Here is an 11,493-nt window from a genome sequence, read left to right on the forward strand (position 1 = left end):
CCGACTACTTAATTATTACACTACGACCGGTTAACAAAAAACATGAATGACTCATTTAATCTAACAAACCTGTTCTTTTACTTAATTTTCAACAGGAGGCTCTTTGAAGGAAGCTGGTTATGTTGAGTGGAGTCAATTTTATCCGAAACCTTTCACTGGTCAAAGGTGTGGTGCAATGGTTAGAGGAGGTACAATTCAAAATGGTGGCTGCGATGTTCATGCGATGTTTGCATGCCAAAAAAAATCACAGGAGATTTTTGAATAATTGAATTTTTTTAATACTGCTTACACAATTGGATTTTTTTTTAATAAATCCATTGTTAAATATTTTTTTTATTCAAATAAATATTATAAGTTTAACACAATTTGTATTAACTATTACGTATATGAAATAGATTGCATCTTTGTAGTTGTTAATATTAATTAAAAATATTACTACTAAGTTTTATTAATTATTTGTACTGTAATTCAAGTGTATCTTTTATGTATATTTTTAACAAATTCATTTCTATTTTATATTCATCACTATTCTATACTTTGGTCTACCTATCTTTAGAATTGTTAAAGTTATGAAAATAAAACAATATTAACACTATTAGTATAATTTTCCTGTCGAATGTCGAATTCCATTGAATGTCCTTATATTGCCTAACAATTTTTATTTTTTCATTTTCTTTAGTAAGTAACTACTCAGTTTTATTTATTTGTACCTACTGTAATCCACGTGTATCTTAATAATTGTACTTTTAAAAAAATCACTTATATTTTATATTCATCACTATTCTATACTTTGGTCTATAATTTATATGGTAAAATTGGTTGATCTTTATAAATATAAAAATTACTGTCCTCGCTATGGTAATAATGTTTATTCTGGATCTAATTATTAATCATTATTGGCATCTGTGTATCCCAATTTCGACCCTGTTGACACGTGAATATGACTGGAGAGCATGTTATCAAGTGTATGGCCATGCATAAAAATTGATAAATAGGATCATTATTCACCAGTTTTTGAAGGAAGTGTGTTATGTATAAAGTTAATAAATAACCCATCCGCAAAACTATCATTTAGTTGAAGTTAAGTGCTGTTACTGCGTACTATTTTAAACGCTCCTTGTAATAACGATGGATAAAATGATGATTTTTATTCTAACAATTTTTTTATATTGTAGTTTAACGGCATACGCGGTACCAGGTATTTAAAATTGTATTGTAAATTTTAATAAAATGTAACACAGTCACCTGTCACAGTGTCATGTGGGTATTAATGGTGAAGAAATTTAATTATTATAATTATACTTAATGATTAAGATGCTTTATTTTATACATCATGTGAATTAACATTTCATGATCACAAAATATAATGCATTAAAAATATGTTAAAGTCGTCGTTCTGAAAACGTGAATAGAGCCTCGTAAGACATTCGGGGTTATAAAACTTCTTTGTAATTAATATTCATGTAATAAAACGGGCACAGTTTCTTGTTTACTTATCATTATAATATAATAATAAAATATATTCAGTAAAACTTTCCATTGTAGTTTGTAACTGACTTGTAATTTTGGAAGAAAATGAAACATGTAGCGATCAGTATTTGCTATGATATTTGTATTCATTATAATGGCTAATATTATTTCATATTCTATTATTTAATTTTTTATAGTAAGTGATGGAGGGTGGCCCTTTTGCTTTTAGCCTACTTATTTAGAAAATAATGCAAATTCAATGTAGTGTTTTAATAAATTTGGAAATTGGAATAATTTGGAAATCAAAAATCACCTTTAATTATGTAAAAAAAGATTATTTCCACAAATCACTTTTATGATAATTATATTCTGGCCCGAAGGTCTTTCTCACAAACCCAGAATATGTATTTTTGTTCGAAGGATACATTATGAGATACATATAAACATTTAAAGAAATAAAATCGACAATGTCACTGATTAATTAATATTCATGATATTTCATTACTATTTTGTGACTACGAAAAAAGTGCAATAGTGTTTTTTTTGCGATTTATTCAAAACTTGATTATTTGAGAATGTGAGTTATGACTCTAGTTTTTTTACTGTTTCCCAAACTTTCGATACCTGTGTACCCCTTCTATAATTTGAAACACTGAATACCCCTCGTCAAAAAAATAATAACAATCAAATTATATTTATTTTTTCCTTTTTTAGTACCTAGATACATAAACAAAATAATAATAAACGAAAAATAAAATTTATTCATAATAAAATATAAATAAAAGTTATATTATAAATAATGTTCATTATAATCAATGAGAAAGATGAAATTGTTTATGTTGAGACAGATCATCATAATTTGGTTCCCTGAATGTTAATTTTATTCTGAGTTGCGGTTCCATATCCAAAAGTCTTTTTTTTTTTTTTACTTAATGTCTACAAGTGCTGAAAAAGCAACTTCACATAGATATGAAAATATAAAAGGCAAGATGTATTTCAAGACTTTCTCTGCTAAAACTAGATACACTTGTTGCATTTGCAACCAGAATGATAAAGTATAATACTCCTTATATTTATTTTTAATGAATCCGTCTGAAGCTACTTCCAACAATTATTGCTCTTCTTCCACATGCGATAAACCTTCTAGCATGGATGTTGTATTAATGTTGAACGATATCTTATCCATTCAATATTCTTGTTTAAATCAGGAAAATAGTTTTTGAGGCCTTCTTGTAAATTTTCTCAATACCTACAGTGTTTTACATTTCAGAGTATCAGCATCAATTTTACTCAGTAAGAGAGGAAAAAGAGTACACTTCTCCATGACCAACCTCTTTTCACACAAATTAGTACAGTACAAAATACATCCTATAGAAGTGAAGAGTAATTTTACCTACATTATATTATAAACCTCTTTGTATATAATATAGTATACATTACCTGAAAGATTTCTTTTACCGTCATTCAAGGTGATTTGGAGACCTTCTTGTGTACACAACTCAACTCAATCGGTAGTATTGATACGTGATAATCGGCTGTTTTCATTAAAGATTTCTTTTCGTTTACCATTGACACTTCTTGCTTCTACGTATTATTTAAGGCTATACTTAAGTTGAGGCATGGTCTAAAAAGATCATGACTAGGCGATGCGCGGATTGTGCAAATGACGCGTGCCGAACGAAATATATTTTTTTATAAAAAATCAACATGCGTCTATTTAATGTTATGTTTATTGTTATATTAGTAATAATACTAGTATATTCATTGACATGACTTCTTTTTCAAGTACATACGTAAAGTTTTTTAGTCATCTTTACACGATTTAAGAATATATTTCTCTGACGCCATGACAAAACAAATTGACGTAGTCACACCACAATTCTCGTTCTCCGATTGGCGACGAGTGCGAAATTTCGTCGCACCTACTATTGAAAATAATTTTCCGTTTCACTGATGTATGCTCTTAATGTGACGCATCAGTGAAACGCCAAATAATGTTCAACTGTACGCGCGACGAAAATTTGTACTTGCTTCGCATTCATCGAGAGAACGTGGAGTCGGACGCACGTCACTTTGCTGCGTGATGGCGACGGGCCAATTAATTCTAAAATCGTGTAAAGATGACTAAAAACTTTACCCATTTACTTTAAAAAGCAAACATGTCAATGAATATATTATTATTGATACTAATAGAATAATAAACAGAACATAAAATGGACGTATGTTGGATTTATATGAGAAATAATATTTCGTTTGACAGGCGTCATTTTCACCCGCGACCCGCAATCCGCACATCGCCTAGCAACGATCTTTTTAGACCGTGCCTCAACTAATGCATGGCCTTAAGTAATTGAAATAAATTTCAGCCAAACATGTACCGGTGTTTCGTGAAGATTACACTTTTTATGAAGATGTGAAGCTATTTTATAAATTACACACTGAAGAAACGACACACCATAATGCTGAACAAATATGTGTCGAAGAGAAGGCCAGTCTGGCATACTGGGAAACATTACAAGAAAAATCGAACATCTATAAGATTATCAAAAATAACACTGTCTGGATTGGAGTTTATATGGAGGGTGGGGACATATACACGAACTTTGGTAATACTATTTTAGTTTTGATTCCTATTTTTTAATTTTATTCTATTAACCGATAGAAAATGTCACCGTAGTTAGTAAATTCACCACCTTCTAGATTCGTGGTAAAATATACTTATAATACATTAAATAAGAAACAAGACATATTGTATTATAATACTAATAGTACTCATGATATATTATGTATTATTAAATCAACATGATAACCGATTCCAGTTGGACAACTAGATTACTAAAATATACCAATCACTGTTACTCTTTAAATCAAATGTGACAAGAGCAGAAAAACTCTTTCAAGCGCTAAAAGACATTTCTAAGGATGTATCCCAAACTATACAGGCAACTGGATAATTTAAATTTAGTTGGTCACCCCTTTTATAGGGTATAATTAATTATATTTAGTGAGCCAGTGAAAATTCAATCAAAATACAGTAAACCTTCATAATAATAATATGTTTAATGAAAAACTACATTCATTCGCTTATTTTCGTTAGAATGTATTTAATTGTCTAGTATAGATAATGTGTACATAGAAGAAAAAGTAATATACTTAAACAATAAAATTATAAAATACAATTTGAGTAGGTTCATAACAAAAAGTTCATTTATTGCAGTACTTGAGGCATGGTATTAAACATGTCAATGGATGGTAAGTTTATCTGTTGTTGTAATATAAACTTCTGCGCGGATTATTTAGCCCAATATCTATTAAAAATTCTCTATGCACTTAATTTATGCACCTCTAACCCCGTGATGAAATCACTCGATAAGGGCTGGGTGTGGTATCAATGTGAATAATATTTTATAATGTATTTTACAGGTGATTTCCTTCCAAAGTACATGTATGATGTCGATAATTATATTCAATATAATACTCATGAAAACATGTGTATAGATGATGTAAATGTTCATATGGGATGTATAGGGGAGCATGCATTTATTTGTAAAAAGGCAATGGATCCATTATCTGTTGGTAAGTAAATACTTTTGATTATTTAATATTTGATATAATATGTTTACTAACCAAGTAATGGATAAATACTATTAACTGAGTAAGTGTATGTGTTTGATACAATGCATATTTATTGTTATGAACATTTTGGTTACTTTAAAATAAATAATAGTATTCAGGAACCTGCATGAGCATAATATTATTTATTAACTAAAATTATAATAATTCATGAATGTGTTGTACATGCGAATCAGTTTTAGTAACCTTTTTAAGGGAATGGAATGACATCGTGTGGCACCTCCAATTGCTTGCGGCCAGGGGTCGAAATGGAACGGAACGCACCGGAGCGCCGTTCCGGCTCACGAAATTTGTAAAATTATCGCTCCGTCTCGTGGAAAAATATGTTGACCGTCTGAGCTAGATAGGCCATAGAATAGCAAATCTCAAACACTTATTTTTATAAAATACACATTCGATTTGATAACTATGTAAATATCTTCAGAAAATTTGTCGAGCGCTCCGGTTCGTAAACTTTTCCATTTCGAGCGCTGCTTGCGGCACACCAGTTAGGTTAGGTTAGGTTATCAGTAACCGAAGTAGGACAGAATTCGAAGAAATGCCTTAGATTTACAGAAAACAGTCTCATCATTTTTTACTCTTTATTTATTTAGTCTCTAATAATGGTATTAACGCATTCTGTTGAAATAAGTTATACACTACCTGGATGGTTTTATGCAATATACATTATTACACAGCAGGCTAATTACAAATATGCAGACAACAGTCAGGCACTAAGTCTTACATACTATAGTAAGTTAATGTATAGGAAAAAGACTAGTTGAAATAGACAATACTATTACTAATTCATAACTATATTGTGTGCTTTTTAAGAGTCCAATAAATAGTTTTGGAAGTTCTTTAGCTTTTGATTGATAGCCGTTAAAAATATAAAGAATTCTTTTGTAGTAGTTAAAAACTAGCTACACATTTATTGTGTATGAGTGAATTACGAATTAGTTATTTTACGTTGTTCGTTATTTAGTTCATAAAAGTGACAAATAAAGTATTTTTAAATAATTACATTAAGTATTTACAAATATATGGCCGCTTTCTGAAAAAAGATATTATTGCTAATAAATAATAAAATAACAAAAATATTTCATATTGTCTCATACACAACAATTATTCGTATTTATCATTATAAAATATGAGATAAGAAAGTTACATAGATAATAATATGTTTCTGTTATGTGTGGATTGGTTGGTATATTGATAATCAATTAATTATACTTAGTTTTTCTTAAATTGTCGTAAAAATTATTAATAATGATTATTGATTTTAATTTTAGACACATCATTTATTGAGAAAATTCCATTCTTTAGAAAAGATTACAAATATCTAAAGAAAAATGATTACTTCTTGAAGAAACATGATGCAAAAACTTGGAATGTTGCAATGAGTATATGCGAAGAAGAAGACGCTGAAATGGTTGCCTTTAAACAAGGGGATGATATATCAGTATTGATTTCCATGTTGATACCCGGAGAGAAGTTTTGGGTCGGGGCTAGTGACCTTTTAGTAAACGGTGACTACGAAACAATTTACGGTAAATGTATATTGTAATTTTACAAGTTGTATATTTTTTTGTAAGTGTCACCGTTTTACCCAAGTAATAGCTTCTGATTCTACCCACGATGGCCGAGCAGGTTACGCGTTAGCTTCTGATTTTATGGGACCCAGGTTCGAATCCTGGGCATAGAAAATACACAAACTGTTTTTCAATTTGTGTTTGGAGTTAGAGTATTATAGGTATAATTTGTTGAGCAAATGGCTAATGTTCATTTCTCATAAAAACAGAAATCAGTTAATACAAACCTCCACTTGGCCCATTTATGATCTTACACAATGGCTACTGGCACTTTTAATTAATTTTGTAATTAACATGTTATTTGCATTTGAAAAACGATTAGCAAAAACACAAATTTGTGCGTCCGGTAAGCATTGATCGGACATGGTCAAAAGAAAAAAAAATGGATCCTGAAATTGGTTTTATGCAATAAAACTAACATTTTTAATCAAAGTTTATCATTTACATACTGAATAAGTACTGTTGTCATTATAATCTTTTATGACACCGTACTGAATATCAACATGGTCTGGTCATCTCAATGGACATTTTAATTTTTTTTTACAAATTAAATACAATAAATGGCGTAAAACAAAATCAATAAATTTATTCAAAATATTTTTAGAATATTTATTTAAAATTGGTGATACCTGTGTAATGTAACTTTATGCTTTTTATTTATACCTACGTATTTTTTTTATATGTATCACTAATAATTTACAGAATTGATATTAGATATTTTTTAAGAATTATTTGAATCTGATGGCAGGTGGGAAGGTATGTAATATTTATTTTATCGATCTTTGGTGTTTTACAGGTAATGCATTGGACAACAAAACAGTCAATGCAACTGAAGGACACTGTCTAACAATAGATGCCGAAGGGCATTACGAAAGTAGTCACTGTTATCATGATTTCATGTTTGTTTGTCAAAAAAGTTATCCGTTTAACAATTATGAATGTGATACAGTGGATACCGGTAAGCAATATTATTATTATTCAGGAAATATTGATCAACTGGTTTATCTATGCTAAATTTATTTATTTTATGTGTTTTTGCCCAAACTGTATAATAACTTAAATAATTTAGAAAAATAACAACATAGATCAATGATACCTTATTAATTAACAGGTCTTTGAACCGGAACTGAACCGAAAATCGAAAACAGGAAAAACTCCCCATCTGTTGTTCAGCTGTCGGATTTATCACGACATGATTCTCATAATTTATAATATATTATTTTAAAAAATATGGCTACAGTCGTACGGTGCCGCACAACTATTGGTTTCATCCAGGGCTTAAAATGGACCGGAACGCACCGGAGCGCTGTTCCGATTCGAAAAATTGCTCCGTCTCACGGACAAAATAATTTGACCACCTGAGCTAGATATTCCATAGATATAACAACAAATCTTGCACACTTATGTTTATAATTCATCTTCTTGGTCGTGCACTCATGGCTGAGGATCGTAACCACATTTAAATTTCGCCATCCTTTGAGCGACCAAGACTTTCCATCCTTCTCGATCTTCCGCTTCTCTCAGGGCAGAATGGATGGTGCCCCCAGTCAGCTCTTTCACTTGGTCGCTCCATCGCGCAGACGCTCTTCCTCTGCTTCGCCTTCCCTGGAGGCTACCCAAAACTACTAGTCTCTCCAGGTTGTCCGGTCCGCGCCTGACAATATATCCAAAAAACTGCAGAATTCTTCTTAGACATATCGTCGAGAGCCGTTCCTTTATCTTCAGTCCCTGGATGATTGACTGGTTCGTCCTGTGCTCCGTCCAAGAAATGCGAAGCATTCGGCGCCAACACCACATCTCAAAGGCATCAATTGCCTTCCGTTCTCTTGCCTTCAGGGTCCACGACTCGACTCCGTATAGGAATATCGAGAACACTAATGTTTACACAAGCATAATTTTTGTGGCAATCGAAAATGTTTATAATATACACATAAAATTTGATAACCTTGTTAATATCCTCAGAAAACTTTCGAGCGCTCCGGTTCGTAAACTTTTCCATTTCGAGCGCTGGTTTCATCTCTCTTCAAAGTTTTGCCCTCATGGCTGAGGATCGTGACCACTTTTTAATTTTGCCATCCTTTAAACGACCAAGACTTTCCATCCTTCTCGGTCTTCCGCTTCTCTTAGGCAGAATGAATGGTGCCCCCAGACAGCTCCAGCCCGCAAACTTTCTTCCCCTGCTTCCCCTTTCCTGGAGGCCATCATAAACCACCAGTCTCTCCAGATTGTCCGGTCCGCGCCGGACAATATGTAAAAAAACTGCAGAATCAGACATTTTGTACGTTATCATTATGTATCATTATCGTTATCGTTATCATATCACATGTTATCATCTGCGAATCTTAAGTTGTTTATTTTCTGGCCACAAAATGTTATTCTGCCTAGCCGATGATCTAGGGTTCCCCGCATTATATGCTCTCCATATATATTGAATAATTGGGGAGGTAAAACACACCCCTGACGAACTCCGAACAAGTACCTACCATAACAATATGTTCTTTAAGGTAGAAAATAAATTTTAAAACAAAAAAAAAATTAATTAATCCTCGGAGCTGAAACGAAAACTGGAAAACCGTATTTTTTTCGGAACGAAAACCGGAACCGAACCCATATATCCGTGGTCAAAAGGAGAAGAGGTATATGTCACAAAAGTGTTATTTTGCAGAATTATTTTTAACTTAAAAGTTGAATATCAAATCAGTTATTTATATTTTTAATGGAATTTTTGTTTTATACATATTATAAAAAAATAATGTTTATGTAATCTGCATATTTTTTGCATTTTTATTAGTAATTTGTCTAAAAATTGACATATACCTATTCTTCTGAATGAAATTCGAGCACTTAGCTGATATAATACTATTATTATCAAGTTTTTTTCATTATTTGGTATGGACTAGGATTTAAATATAAATGTGGAATAGATAGTTTATAAGAAGACAATTATGTGTCATTTAAGTTTTAATTTATTCATGAAGTAACAATGCTACATCCTAAGTAAAACAAACAAATGAGATTATTACATCTTACAGTTACAGTTTTTATATGACTGAAAATAATGAAACTTGAAATGATATTTTATATTTTACTGTTTTACACATTTGAAATATTCAGAAAAAATATAAAATTGAACACTATAAAGTACCTACCTACATATCCACTACATAATATCTATCCACTTTACCTTAATTTTATCGTAAAATTAAATCTTATTAATCTAGTGGCTTCTTTTCAAAAATCTGGATCAAATATAATCAATTTTTGTAAATACAGTTTCCGTATTCTTAATTGTTTTAAAATAAATCATTCCAAATTCTTTTCTGTATTGAAACCATTTCGTTAACTGAATGGGAACTATTTTAACTCACATTTGAAATATTTTACAGGAGTAGTTTTTGAAACATTCTATTTATGTTATTTATTATTTATAAAGACACATTATGTATACATCATTATTTTCATTATATATCATTATGTCAGAAAAAAATATCAGTATTTACAAATGTAATGTAGATGTATAATATTGTTTAAAAATGAAACAAACAGGAGCAATTCACCCTCCATGTATGCCCATCATCATAATCGTAGATGGTTCATTTGAATGTACAAAGTAGGCGTTTATAGAAGGCAACATTAAATGCTAACATCAGGGTTGGTAGGCACTGCCGGAGATCTAATGAAAAAACCATGTTGGTCGGATCCAACTTGGCTCCCTCTTTATCTTACTTTTTTGTATCATAAGCAACTTGAGCGGATTCTTGAGGTTTTTTAATTCTGCTATAAATGAAGATCTTTATTTTTACCTTTTTGTATATTAATCATTGCAATAATTTACTATTACAATAATGTCAATAACATGTCAACGTAAATTAGAATGCACGCTTATTATGATACGTTTTCTATGTTTAAATATCACTCATAACAGTCATAATTTATGATTTTACCGGAAAAAAACATTGACGTCACAAAGAAAGAGAATATGTCCAAGTGTATATAATTTCATTGTAATAGAGTTTTGTTTGACAAAAGTCCATCAGACTGGCATTTTAATGCTTTCTCTATAGGCACTTTCCAACCTATTTGGGTATATGTCGCTGATTTAAACAGCACTGCAGTATTAATTCATGCTACAGCGAATTGGGAGTAGAGGTATAAGTCACTTAACACTATTTTCTTAACAGCTTAAAAAATCGAAAAAGGGTATAAGCATTTTTTTTCATGACTTGTGCTTATTCTCCTGTATATAATGATCGAAATTTTAGACATCTGCATACTTAACTCATTTTCGGATTTTTGATGACATACACCACTTCTGCTTGCCACAGATATTATATTTTTTTTACTTGAACCAGAACGAAAACTGAAATGAAAATAACGATTCGAAGCCCTGTTAATTAAGTGTTACAGTGATCATTATTTGAATATGTATTCAATATAAACGATATTTTTCAATAATTTACCACTTAGATGTTATTTTTAATGTCAATTGATTTCAGGATATAAGAAAGTTCTTGGAAATAATAAATGCGTAAAATATCATAATATTCCCAAGACTTGGCACGGTGCTCTGAAATTATGCAAAATAGAAAATGCCACATTATTTATAATCAACGATAAAGATGAAGCTGGCATTTTAAATGAAAAAATGAAAGCGTTGGAAATACCTTTTGGTATTCATTACGATCAATCAATTTTGCACATGGGGTTTCATGACTTATTTATCGAAGGGATGTACAGGACAGTCGACGGTTAGTGTACTTATACATATATATTAATATATATACCTACGTATATATTATATTAATGTTTTTTTTCGCCT

General features: G+C 30.8%; 1 long non-coding RNA gene across 1 annotated transcript; it reads left to right on the top strand.

Annotated features, from left to right (window-relative positions):
• Positions 1-1,038: 1,038 nt before the first annotated feature.
• Positions 1,039-6,508, top strand: LOC147064747 (uncharacterized). Its single transcript, XR_015071908.1, has 4 exons — positions 1,039-1,198; positions 3,837-4,076; positions 4,894-5,046; positions 6,375-6,508. It is a non-coding gene; the product is annotated as an uncharacterized LOC147064747 (long non-coding RNA).
• Positions 6,509-11,493: the final 4,985 nt, after the last annotated feature.

The sequence above is a fragment of the Rhyacophila brunnea genome, unplaced genomic scaffold (genome assembly GCF_057557595.1).
Source record: "Rhyacophila brunnea isolate RB1 unplaced genomic scaffold, BYU_Rbru_1.0 scaffold_7, whole genome shotgun sequence".
NCBI classification, from domain to species: Eukaryota; Metazoa; Arthropoda; class Insecta; order Trichoptera; family Rhyacophilidae; genus Rhyacophila; species Rhyacophila brunnea.